The sequence below is a fragment of the Hoplias malabaricus genome, chromosome 17 (assembly GCF_029633855.1).
Source record: "Hoplias malabaricus isolate fHopMal1 chromosome 17, fHopMal1.hap1, whole genome shotgun sequence".
NCBI lineage: Eukaryota > Metazoa > Chordata > Actinopteri > Characiformes > Erythrinidae > Hoplias > Hoplias malabaricus.
This window is the reverse complement of record NC_089816.1, coordinates 9,640,094-9,654,250: the sequence shown is the minus strand read 5'-3', so window position 1 is coordinate 9,654,250 and position 14,157 is coordinate 9,640,094.

Here is a 14,157-nt window from a genome sequence, read left to right as displayed (position 1 = left end):
ATTTACATAATGATAACAAAGGAAGGTTATATATAGTATAGAAGGAATCACTGAACAGTGCACAGTTTGTTAGACATCCAAATATAATACAATGATATAATGTATAAATAAAAATGTTGGTTTGAATTGAGGTCACATGGCACTGGCTGATGTTTGTTGTGAGCTGATATATTCTTGTGGAGGCTAAGTCTAACCGTATTATCAGGAGTGTATACTGTGGACTTGAGATCAGGAGTTCAGTGACAAAGCTTTTAGAGCAAAGCCCGGGTCTGGCTTCATGTACTTAACTGATTCGACTGTCAAAAAACTAATCCTGCCCTCAGAGTACCTTAGGGCAGAGGTTTCCAATCCACTCCTCAAGGACGCTCGGCTAGTCCATGGTTTTCATGCAGTTCAGCTCCTGTCAAAGCTGAGCACCCAGAGAAAAATTTCATTGCTCATATATTGCTCGCTGATGGCTCTGAGGACTTGGTGATGGTGATTCTCCTTCACTTGTAGAGGTGAAATATAGGACAGAGGTATAATTAATTTGTATATGAGGTTTGGTTTGAGTTACAGATTTTGTTCAGAGTGTTGATTTATTTGATTAATGTGTTATACAAATATAGCATACGTAATTACAGATCTGCAGTGGTGGACAGTAACTTTAGGTGTAGTTTACTTAAGTACCTAAGTTTCCTTAGGTTAGAAAATTTTTGACATTCTAGTTTAGCCACTTAAACATCTGTGGGATTTGACCCTAGGCGTTCTAGTTCCAAGGTCAATCACTAACAGGTGGCTCCACTTGTGGAATGCGCTTGAACACATTTTCATTGCACTCTTTTAATGGGATGTATAAGGAGTCATGCATGAAACACCAAACAAAACACAGGACTCAAACCCCTGACTCTGCATTCAAAGTAAAAGTACTGAAAGCTTGCACCACAGCCTTCCTCAATCATTCATTACACTGTTTGAAACTGAATATAGAAAGAAAGTAAAGAATCAAACAAATTCAGTTATTGTTTATGATTTTTCAATTCCTATGAACATTAGATGTCTTTCCATTCTAACACCTTCCTGTAACATTCTCTACATATAACACTGCCACAGCAATCGTAATCACATTTTTCAATCACTGCAGCCCAGTTCAGGATTCAAACCCTGAACCTATGGGTCAGGAGACAGTTGCCCTCATGTTAAGCCAAAAGTTACTTCTGCTGAGCCCCATTTTGACCCTCTTGAAAGGGTGGAGTAATATGGAAACAAGCTAAATGTTATTGTTTGGTCTGGGCAAATTTTTTTTTTATGCAGGGGAAAAAAGGAATTTAGTCAGCATTTCAGTTTTGTGGTATTATTAGCAAGAATAAAACACCCTATCAGAACATTGCAGCATACAAGGTTCTCACAGCATTCATAAAAGCATTTTCCTGTCACAGCAGTCCAGCTTGGGATTCGAACCCTGAACCTATAGGTCAAGGAAGCAGTTGCTTGCATGTTGCTTTGAATTGTTATCATTATAAATGGTTATACAAAATGGGCCAAAATGTTGCTCTATAGGTCAACCTTCAGGCTGATTGGGGTCATTTAATTTGCCTGAGTAGTGGGAGAAGAGTACTACTAGTTGACCATGTTTCATGTCTCTACATCTTATGGTTTGGTCTGTGCCAACTTTACTTATGGAAGGGAAAAAATCTATACTAATCATATCAGTTTTGATGTATTATTAGCAAAAATAAAACACTGTACTGGAAGATTGCCTCACATTTGTGTACAATTTGTGTCCTAACAGCATTCACAAATGCATTTTTCTGTCACTGCAGCCCAGCTCAGGATTTGAAAACTGAACCTTTGGGTGAAGGAGTCAGTTGCTTGCATGTTACACCACAAGGGACCTGTGACGTAACATCTTGAGCCTCTTTAAATGGTGGAGTAATATGGAATCAAGCACCATTTTTTAAAGCATTTCAAATACTTTGAATTATTATCATTATAACAAAAATTCTCATGAAAATTAACTTAACATTCTGTTTCAGGTTGACATTTGGGAAATGGGTTTTAAATTCCATTGCAAATTGAACATCCAAAATAAAGTTATTGAAGCAGTTAAAAACACATCCAGCACAACATGGATTGATTGTTGTACTCCAGCCAAAAGATGCAAAAATCTGTTTGAAAAATCTGATTGTTTGATAATTACTTACTTTGAGACTCCACAGAATATTTTAATACCATGCTTGAACATATGTGGTGAAAGCCCAGTGACTAGTTTGAAATGGGCATTTTTCAAACTTTCATGAGCTGAAAAAAACTATCCACTTTTATAATGGATATGTATTTACAAAATTGTCAGGCTTGGTGCACTGTATAAAAAGATATAAAACATCTGTGCACAAGGTAAAGACAGAAGTTGTTATACTTGGTTTTTCTGAATAGTGCCACCTTGAGGTTGGTGAACATGACATTTTACAGGCTATTAAAATATGAGGATTGGGCTATGTTCAGTCTCCCGAATGGCTGTAATGAACTAATTGGCTAATGGCGGCCATATATTTCAGCTGAACATGTTGCCCTCAATGAACTGGTCAGCAGGCACCTCATGGATGCACCATGCAAGATTTCATTTCAGTAGGACCATCAGAGGCTGAGAAACAGATTTTTGGATTTTACAGGTTTGACACGGCATTTGGATGGGTTCCACAGAATCATGAGCCTAACAAGAATGCTAAATTTCATTAGCATATGTGCCAGCGATCCTGATCTATAGCCATTTTTGTGAAATGAGCTCCACCCTGGGGGGACTAACTGGCATGTGGCTGCCATATTGTTGACAAATTTTTAATTTATTTTGAAGATTATTAATTAAGAGGCTCACCTGAACATTTTGATATCTATATTGTTGGGATATTTTAAAAAATCCAGCAGTAGTAAAAAATGGTTTTGTGTTTTTTGCCAAATATGGCAGTGGTGGATGTGGGAGGAGCTAAACACACCCAATGAGCCAAAAATGAACAAAACTTTACTGAACAAAATACAGCAAGAATTTTTAGCCTAGGTGCCTTCATTAAAGAGATATGGGTCAAAAGGCAAAACATTGCTCTATACCGCCACCATCAGTCTGATTGGGGTAAATTTTACTTGCCTGAGTAGTGGGTAACCAACTGCACTTGCACTCCAAATTTGGGGTTTGGATGATTTATGGTTTGGGCTCCACAGTGTCTCAGGCTCTCCACTTTGTACAAATACAGTTACATTCATAAATACATGTTTTTGGTTTTCATAAATATATCTTAATTTTATGCAAAAATAAATACATTTGTATAAATTTACATTGCATATATTTGTAAATTCAAAGTCTCTAATTTAAAATGTATTTATAAATTGTTGAATCTGCTCACATGTTTTTCCGTGATGTGCATTTGTTCATTTCTTCTTGCAGTTTTTTTTGTTTTTGTTTTTCCAAAAGGCAAATCCAAAGAAACAAAACGGAGTATCAGGAAAAAAGTCAGAAAAACTAAAAACGTATTTAAGAAACAGATGGCTCTAACAGGCCTACTTTGCAAATATGGAGATGAAACTGAGAGCTTAAAGAAACCCTATGTAATATCGTTTACATTTAAATTACTGTTTCAAAAATATTGTGGTGCTTTACTTAACTGTAATTGGGAGAATAGAGCCTTTGTCAATGCCAATCTTTGCTCAGCACTGCAGTAACTGAAACTTTGGAGGAGGGTAGGCACATTTTTCCCATGTATTCCCGCTCCTCATTGCACATTTTCCTTTGTATAACGATTTTTTTCATTTTGTGACATCCAAACCAATGTCTGAGGATATCTCTGGAGATAAATTTGCTGCTGTCTGCAGTCTCTGTAGTGTGGAGGAGTTCATATTTTTGGACTTCCTCAGTTCAACTTGATCCATGTTCGTCTGACTGCGGAACAATCAGTCATTGTGGTCTGCATCGATGTGACGCGTTGTTAGATATTCCTGGAGAAGTGTGAGTCAGGCTAGAGTAAGGTTCGGTTCGATGTGTGCCCTACGGCGTAGGTTCGACACAATCATAAATTGGGTTTAATACCCAGAAGACAGTGACTTCTGTTGGTTTCAAGTGGAAACATATTAGGTGTATGTTACAGTTGATTCATTGTAATTAATCTTTGGCCATTTCTGTTGTGTTCATCAGTGTCAGACTAATTAATGACATTCTATTAAAATACTGGTGTACCAAGAGTAACACTAGAGTCTTCACCTACAATGCATTGATTAAGCATGAATCTTGTTACTAAACTGATAACAGGACATTAGAACCACAACTGAGGACTTTTACATTTACTGGAGTAATATTTTACATTGTGTATCTGCACTTTAAGTCAAGTACATGGTTTGTGTAATTTGCCCACCACTGCAAATTTGTAATGAGTCTGAAGTAGTCTATAACACCATGTTCTCTGTGTGTTTAGAGCCGTGTTAGTAATGGACAGTGAGAAAGATTAAGAATGAACAGACCTAGCTAAAGGGAATGTCTACGATTGTGGGGAACTGCAGTTCTCTCTGGTTTGTTAACCTTCAGGAGCTCTGCATCTTAACCTGGACCGGTATGTTTGAAGAGAATAATGGCTGTTGTGGAACATGGTTTAAGTTAAAATTTTCTTTTTTGATGCACTTTTTTAATTAAAACAAACTCATTTGTAACTTGAGTGTAGTTGTGTAGAACTTCAGTGTGTTTATTTCATGCAGTTGACTCTCTCCGGAATAATCTGAAACAGCAAAAATAAGTTAATATTACCCACATATGGAGCAGGAATAAAAAAATTCCCCAAATCTTTTCATGATCTTCAACATTTGGAGGGCTCTTTGCCATTTTCTGCTGTGAGCACAGTGAAATGTGGCCTAGCATGCCTGACCAAGACATTTTTTCCCCCCTCGCAAACACAGTATCGGTAGGTAACCTGACTGGAGAGCTAGCAAATGGTGAGAAAACATTTTGATTACAATCGTAAATGTAAAGTAAAATTCCAGTTAACTTTTAAATTAAAATTCCAGTTTCAGCAGTCAATCATAGCATGTCAAAGTGGGACATGCAATTCGTTACACTTTGGCCCAAAAGGATCCACCCACAGCAGTATTTCCTTTATGTTCCCACATTATTTCATTGTTATCTAAGAGAAACTACAGAGATATATTAAGGATCTTAAGAAACATGGATCAGAAAAGTCGATTTTGATGGGGAACCTTTGCTTTGATCATAACCTTTAGTTAGTGCTGCAATATTTTTAGCACTTTTTTATTTCATAACTGAAGGATCTCTGAGAAGTGTAGAAGTGTTAATACGGTTACAAATACGTAGGGGATTAGTGCAGTATTTATGTGTATATTCTTTAATGGGAGCAGTTAACTGATACGAGAGCTCTAGCGAGTGATGGGCTGGTGGCTAGGCTGCTGTTGGCAGGGGAAGGGATCCTTAATTAACTCATGACCTCTTTTCATCTCTAATGGTTTAGGTTCAGAATGATGGGGCAAAATAGGTTAAAAGCTCTCAGCATTATGGGATGTCGTATGTCTTCCTGCAACTTTTATTCCTAACTCGACCTGATTCGCCCCTCCCTCCCTTACTTAATAACTGGGCTAGTCATTTATATTATAAATTAACCCCATATTGCCATGGTTCAGCCTACTTTACCCACACCATGTTTTATTAAAGCATTAGACCATGAATTACAGTGATTTTACCCCAGTTAGGTGATGTTGGCCTGACAAAAAGAGACAAAACACAACATGATAAAATACATCAGTGTTCAATAAAGCAATAAGCCATGAAAGGGCATGTGTTACTGGGATTTCATCACAAGTAATAGCTGTTCTAAAAACCTTATCAGTGGTATTTGTTCTGTAGTGTATTGCCAGTGGTTTATTTCTTTCATAAAACAATAGCAACAAGTTAAACTTTTAGTATATAATTTGTCATAATTAATACTAAAGAATAATCAAAATCACTAACTATTTCACCAAGAAAGGCAGTTTATTGAAATAATGTTTTTGCTGCCATGCAACTGTGGTTTACTGAACAAGGACAGAAACCTTCAGTCATTGGTTTGACAACAATTATTTAACATTCATTTTCCATTAATTAATTAAGTATTAAAATATAGCTACATTTTAATATAGAAACCTTTTGCACAACACATTTTCGCCACAATAATTTTAATTTCCATTACGCACTGCAGTGAAACAGATTCATTCCCCCCACATTGGTTTTTAAAACACTTGAGGTACATCAATCAAATATGTTTTTTTTAATATAAGGTATTATTTGCTGCTAATATCAGGACTTACATAAAAAATGTAATTAAAATGTCACTGAATAATACATATACCTCTTATAGCAACGTCCCTCAGAGAGCACAATAAATAATTCAATTTTAAGCTGTGTAGTTTCTTAACAGTACGCTATGGCTACCGTGCAACATGTGCTTTTAATGACTTGTCACATGAATGGTTTGACTGATGTGTGCAGTCAAATGTGTGAGTATTGAATATTTTAAAGCCTCTTAATAGGCAACTCAACCAATGAGATCTGTAGTATAACAAAAGATCTATTTATGGAAAATATGTTGTCAAAACCAAACTGTACTCCATATCATATTGCTACTCAATCTCCAACCACTTTTGCTGGGACAATAGGTGGTAATGGTCAGAGGGGACTGATGACCTGTGATCACCCAGACCACCCATTGAGGCCTCAAGACTGATGAGCAGTGACAGGTCTATGCCAGGTTGTTGATACAATAAGAGTTTCCTGGGCTCTGGGGTAGGATGCCTTTAGGCCTGATTATTTACAGGTCTGCGTGCCTCCAAACGCTAAGCGAGAATTGCCTGGATTCCTCCCTTTGCGAGTCTCTAATTGGATCAGAGGTATCATTTATTAATGGCAGAGTGTAACCGGTTGAGTTTGCCACATGATTATTAATGGGTGGTGCTTTGGAAGGGTACAAAAGCAGGATGAAGCGTGCTGGAGGGGGAGAGCAGAGGGACACAGCTAAAGCGGTCTGTTATTTTGAGGTGAGAGTAAATAGCAGTGGGGAACGGGAGTGTTTAGCAAATGCCATACAGCATTCTGTCCCCATCTCTCAGCGTGAAACTTCTTCACTTTGACATGTCGGAAATACCCAGGCTTTCTCCAATGGAAGCTGTGAGTTCAGCTCCAAAATGCTTCTTTAAACTTTCACACAGAGTGGTGGTGATACTGATGCAGTCAGTTTAAACAGAACCGGAAACTACATCTGATTTAAATGGCCATAAGGGAAGCTAATACCCCTCACTACCCCCCCCCCCACCACCACCAGGGTTCTTTATTTAGTACATGACAAAGCATAACCAGGCATGTGGTGCCAAAAGGTTATATAATAATAATAATAATAATAATAATTTTAAAAAGAACATACATAACAGATATTTTGCAGTGTTATCCACATTAATACCAAAAACATAACAAAAATCTAGGATCACACAGACGAACACAGAAGACTTTTCAGCCAATCACAGCAAATGTATCAGTTATTGTCAGTGACAATTTTGTCAATGAGAGCTACAGATTTCAAATCGAGTGAACGAGGTGAGTGTGAGTGAGCAACGTATAGGAACGTCCTCCAGTAAATTAGTAAAGCAAAATTCACTGTCTATCACAATGTCAGCATTTTCTAGATAGCCTAATATGAATATGCATTACAAGGTTAATCTGTGAACCAAAGGCATTGCTTTACAGTACAGTTAGGCTATATCGAGCCTACTTGCTAGGGGGTAACTTTACCGTTAGTTCAAAGCAAAACATGAGTTCAGATTTTCTCTCGCTATATAATATCAATATCATAGGACTGGGCATGGACATCATTAGACCTGTTTTAGGGGGGCTGTAGCCCCCTCAACACATCACAGATACATTTTTTTTTTCTTACATTAAAATCACATTAGATATTTTCATATAGATTATTATTAAAGTGTAAGACAAATATGAGTCCTAATTAAGCAGTTAATTCTATGACATTTGGAGTGGACATTTGATAATGTAATGAGGACGAGACTCTCTTTTAAACTCTTAGACAAGATTATTATTGTAATTATTGAACAAGCTAAAAGTTATTTTGAACTTGTAATACAATATTTGCAAAATACAGAGATAGATTCTGCTTTGCCATTGTTCAAATAAGCTACTGACAGGCACAGATAGTCCTGATGGCAGTCAGTTTAATGAATGTCTGACAACAAAAATGTTTTATCTGATTGACTACAGTGGAATAGGATTTACAAGTGCATTCTGGTTCCCCAGCATCTGCATTTCTTTATTTCGATTTCAGAAAGTTGGCAACCCTATGCAAACGAGAAGGTGCAGTGAGTTTCCTGACAGTGAGTTATTTCAAGACAAAAATAAAGAAAAAACATTAATTGAATGCCTGTTACAATCTTTAATTAACCAAACTGAAAAGCCACTGATGCACTAGTTGAAAAAGCATTATGTTAACAGAGGAAACTTGATTATTGATGAATGTAAAGTAAGCCACTTTAAAATTCCATGCATTAAATACTGCAGTATTTAGGGCAGACTGAACTGATGTTTATGTTCTTTCCTGAAGTTATGACTGTATATGTTACAGATACCTGTATATAATCAGTTAATAGTTGTTCACAACTCAATTTTGTTTGTCTACCTGTAGATGGATATTCACAGCTACTTGTGGCTTTGCTTAATCTGTACCTCATCAAATAAATTGGCTGCTGAGGCAATTACCCTAGACCCCCCTGGATAAAACTTAGCCCCCTAATTATTAATCTCTAGTGACAACCCTGGGACTGTGTTTTGAAAAACTCATTCTCTTTTTGCATGCAATATTTGGAGGCACAAAAGAAAAAGGCAGGAGAGGATAGACTCCTTTTTCAAGCAAACCCAAGTAAGTGGAGTTGACAATTCGCACCACAGGCTTGCAATGTGTAACCCCTCGTTTTTGTGCTTTGTGGTTTTCACTCAAAGATCGAGGAGAGGTGGGACCATACAGCAGTTTTATTCACCTGGCATAAACAATACAATGTTGGGACTCCACGCAAGGCAGCATAGGTTGAAATGCATGGGTAATGCTTGTATGGGAAGAGAAGGAATATTAGCTATCCTCACGTGTGATTTCAAAACATCAGCAAAACGCTTTGAATGTATGCAGGGTACACTAAAATCTAAAGACTGTCAATGCATTCTAGAGTGAAACATACCAATGTCAAAATGCACCATCTCAGTGGCAGGTCCTTCAACAGGATAATGAACCAAAACACACAACTCAAAGGACTCAAGAATGACTAAGAAAAAAACTCTAGACCATGAGCCCTGATCTCTGTCTTATTGAACATAAGTAAAGTAAAGAGTAAAGAGCTGAAACATGCTGCCTTTGCACTTCAATACTGAGACAGCTAGAGAAGTTTGCTCAGGAAGAGTGGGCCAACCTACCCGTTGATAGGTGCAGCGATCTCATTAAGAGCTTCAGAAATCAAGCATTTTCTGTGATTGCCTATAAAAGGTTGTGCAACCAAAATCTACTTAAATGTTTGATTGTGGGGCATAACAACAAGGACCTGGAGGTTGTGAGTTTGAGTCATCCACATGGGTTTCCTCTGGGTGCTCCAGTTTCCTCCAACGGTCCAAAAACACATGTTGTTTGGTGGATTAGTGGTGTCACTTATTGGAAGGGATGGCACCCCGTCCAGGGTGTGTTCATCTGTACAGAGTTTTTTTTTTTTTTATTATTATTATTATTATTATAGCAGTATAAGAAAAAACTCACCAATCAGCATCTTACTTGTGTTCTCTTTTCTTCTTTCTTCCTAATCTCTATCACTCTCTCATTCTGTTACTCGTTGATATTAAGCTGTAGCTAAGCTGTTAGTCATTTTGCCCAAAGGAGAGAAGACTGGGCATAATTAAGTATGAATATACCCACAGCACCTTCTTGCTTTTCCAAAGATATGACTAACTGCAACAGAAGAGAACTAGGAGAGTGGATTATGGTCAGTCGACACTTCATCTTCATTTTCCGAACAAACTAAGGAATAATGAACAACTCAACTTGCTCAAAAAAAAAAGAAAGCATTGAGTATCAAATATAATGAAACTTAAGCATCACGTTTTTTTGAGTAAACATTAAATCCATTTCTTTAAGGGAATTGGAAAGTTAATTGCCAGATATAATATATGTATACTTTTCATATGTTAATTCATATCTATACTGAGAATGTACTGAACACACTACATAAAAGCATATATAATGAAACAAGGACGTAGCATACAGATTTCTTCAAGTATCAACAAAAAACTGTTCCTGCACATCTGTGCAGGCTTTATACTGTTGGAACATGGATTTGACGGCATTTAGCCATGACAGCATTAGCGAGGTGTGGTACCGATTCTTAATGATGAGTCCAAAAATGTCACAAAGACTCATCCCAACAGGGATTGGGTTGCTTGGATTGGGGGTTTATACCCCTGTAGCTGATAGCTGGCCTTGAGCATGGTGAGCTGCTGCTGCTGCATATTTTCTTTGTATACATTTATTGTGGATTTTATATAAGCTACGTTCAGGTACCACCGGACGTGTTCGTCCACAGAATGTGGGTAGACGTAATATATGGGAGTGTATATAAGCTTAAAGTTGAAAGAAATCCATAAAGTTCACAGACCTCAAGTTCCTGGAACAGCACATCCATGTTAACCATTTTAGGAACCTGTATTTTTTATACAGGACTTATACAAAATGACACTATATATGGATGTATATGATAAATTATAGAACCCTCCTGAGATGTTTCTTGAGACTAGCAGAGGAAAGAGCAGGCCTAAATAATTGAAGGCTTAGGCCTGCACTTAGACAGAGCCCAGCCGCCCCTGCCAAAAATGCACCTCTTTCCCCAGAGCTGATGAAAAGATTGGGGGGGTGAAAAAAAAAAAAAAAGAGGTTGACGAAAGTTCTACTGACAGAGATTCACTGATAAACCTAACTACAGAGCCATGGTAGGGGAAGGATCAAGCAGTGGCTTCAGAGATGCCGATTTGCTACATGTTGCAGGCCAAACACTTGTGCTCTCTCTGTACCCAAATGAGTCATGACATTCTCTTGACAGGCTGGCATACTTGTTCAGATTAATTATTTATAACCAGCACACACAAAGTGTGTCAGTCTGAACCGCGATCGTTGGAGGCTCATTAGGTTGAAGGGCACTTGCTTGTCACTCATCTCTACAAAACTGTGTATGTATCACTCCCAGAATGTCAATAACGCCATATGTTTTCCTCACGCATAATTTTTGAATATCTCAAACACCCCACGCTTAACCAAACTGGAATTCAAAAGCAGGCCTACACTCTCCCTAACCCCCTCTCCCAGCCATTTTTACTGGTTAAGACCATTAACAGTCAATATGTACACCTTTAAGTAGTAGAAAAGAAAATCAATGAACCTGCAGGAAGCGGAGAAAGCATTAAGAAGAAAAAGAGAGGAAAATGTATATATTTTTTTTAAAAGATGAAATCCATTTTTTTCTTCTGAACAAGCCCACACTCTAACTCAAGATTAGCTTGCTCAGCACAGATTTCTCCCGCTTTCTGCTCTCTAGCAGCCATGTGGTGCTCCTTTCTCACCATTCAGAATGATTGAATTTACTCCAAAACAAGCCCAAGCTGTGAGTGTATGCAGTATGCTGTTGCATTACTTCAAGGAAAGCTCAATTTTGTGAAATGAATCTGTGCTCGCGGTTTCCCTCTCTTTAAAAATAGAGCTGTCAAAAGGAGTATTTTTTGATCAATGTTGTACAAGAAGCTCTTAGAACTTCATGGTACTTTAAAGAAATTTATGGACAAGTTTTCTGGTCATCTAGCGTATTTGTGTAGTGAGATCAAGTGTATCAAATAGGTAGCTTTGTCCTCCTTAAATACAACAACATGTTCTACATGTCTGGGGAGGCTTTACACGGTGGATGCTAAGGGGTGGGCAATATTTCCTTACAATAATATCACAATATTTCAGGGTATTTTGGCCATAATGAGAATGATATTCTTGGCCATATGACAAAAATACTGAAAAATACTTTTGTTAATTTTAAGAACACACAATTCATTATATATACTAGTTTTGTTTTATTTATTTATTAAAATGTTTTACTGCAAATGTAATATTTTCAAACATTTAGAAGAAGCTATTCACACTCCGCCATACATGTCTTTTGTGACTCATGTAAAGAATCTATTCTATATTATGGGTAACTGCATGACGTCATTACATAAACAACTCAGAATAGCATGATTACCACGATATTGATATTTTTATCATTTTAAAAATGATGACGATATTATTGATACAATATGGCACAGTCTTACTGGATGCTAGAACATTTCATCTAGGATTGGATGGCATTTAATCTGAAGAACACCAGTGAGGTCAGGTACAGATGTTAGATTATTAATTCTGGATCATAACCACTCCAGCTCATCCCAAATAGACTGAGAACACAGCTCTACACTCCAGTCCTGGAAGGATTTAAAGCCTTCTAGTCACTGCTTGGCTTTTGAGATGGTGATTTTAGACTCATATGAAACTGCTCTAAATCATAATTTTAAGTCTGATTAATTACTTGTGTTTGTTTTTTTACTATTTTTATTTCCTATGATGAATATACAGCTGAATAGATTTGTCCACTGTGAGTGTTAGTTAAAATCAGACAAACTTCAGATGTCTGGTTCCTATCACCAGCACTGTCTCTAGAACAAAACATTTCACAACAAATGTCTGAGTCACTGTGTTTACATCATGTTCCATTAGCAAAAAAATAAACAAATAATGTTGGAATTCCTCTTAAAAAAGGCGCTTGATAGAAGTGTGTCTCAGAACAGCCGGATGTTTGTGTTGTGTCAGTGCTGAATTGTCTCAAATGGCATGTGTGAACAAAGTCGAGTCTAGATGCTCCAGGCCATGCTCTATTTCTGTTAGTCAGTGTGATGATGGCTTCAAGACAGTGCCACGAGTGTGTGTAGAACACCATTAAAGATCACATAAACTCACGTCAACCTTAGCAGCAGCTCCTGCCAAATCTCTCGGGGGACAATTGTTGCATTGACGGCTAAGGTGACTTGTTCAATGGGTAAATTAAATGCTAGCCATTTAGACAACTGGAACACAGTACATATTAAATCAAGCCCCGGGTTACATTGAAACACACATTAGGAACCCATAGAGATTGAACTGGAGCATCCACAGTTTGAAAAGCATGCCTACATTTGAGTCTATCAGAGAATACTGAAATCAGCCAGAAGAGGTTGCACAACACTGTTACAGAATGTAATGTCAAATTTTCCCTTTAGCTGATGTGTCAACCTATTGCCCCGAGGAACAAAGTGTACATGGAAAAGCCTGATCAGCCACTCCATTACATAACTTAAAAAAATAAAAAGCATATATACATAAGCCCACATTAAAAGCATTGCTGTGTTTCATTACATAGCGTCTTTTCAGATTTTCATTCTTCTATTATAGATTGTCATTTGTGTGATTCTGGAAAAAAAGTACCAAACACAAAATAAGCAGTCAACTCCGCAGCTGAATGTTTCTGCTTTGAAGCTGCAAGCTAATGGACTCAGACAGACAAAATGTTACACTGTTCAGAGAGCAAAGCTGAGGGGTTTGCTTTAAACCAGAAGTTGAAATAAATTTAAAATTAAGTCAAATTTACCATTTTTTTTAATTTTTATTTTCATGCATACCATATATATATATATATAAACCCAAAGTGCCTAATACACTCTCCCCAAATTAGCCCCCCTGCAGCTTTAAAAAAAAAACTTGTCCAATCAGGGCGAAACAATTTGCCCAGCAACTCATAGACCAAACAAATTCCAGTCAGACAAATATTTATTCAACAGCATAAAAAAAATTAATTCCTCATTAGTAGATTTCAGTCAATAATAATAATAATAATAATAATAATAATAAAAAAATTAAAAAAAAAAAAAAAAAAACACTTGTTCTCCAAACTCCAGGGGAGGAAAAGCGGGAAAAAAGGAACTCTGGTAGGCCACGGCAGGTAGTCCTTTAGGCAGCAAAGGTCTCAGTCTCACGGCCACTGTTCCGTCTAAATTACACTGCAAAACAGCCG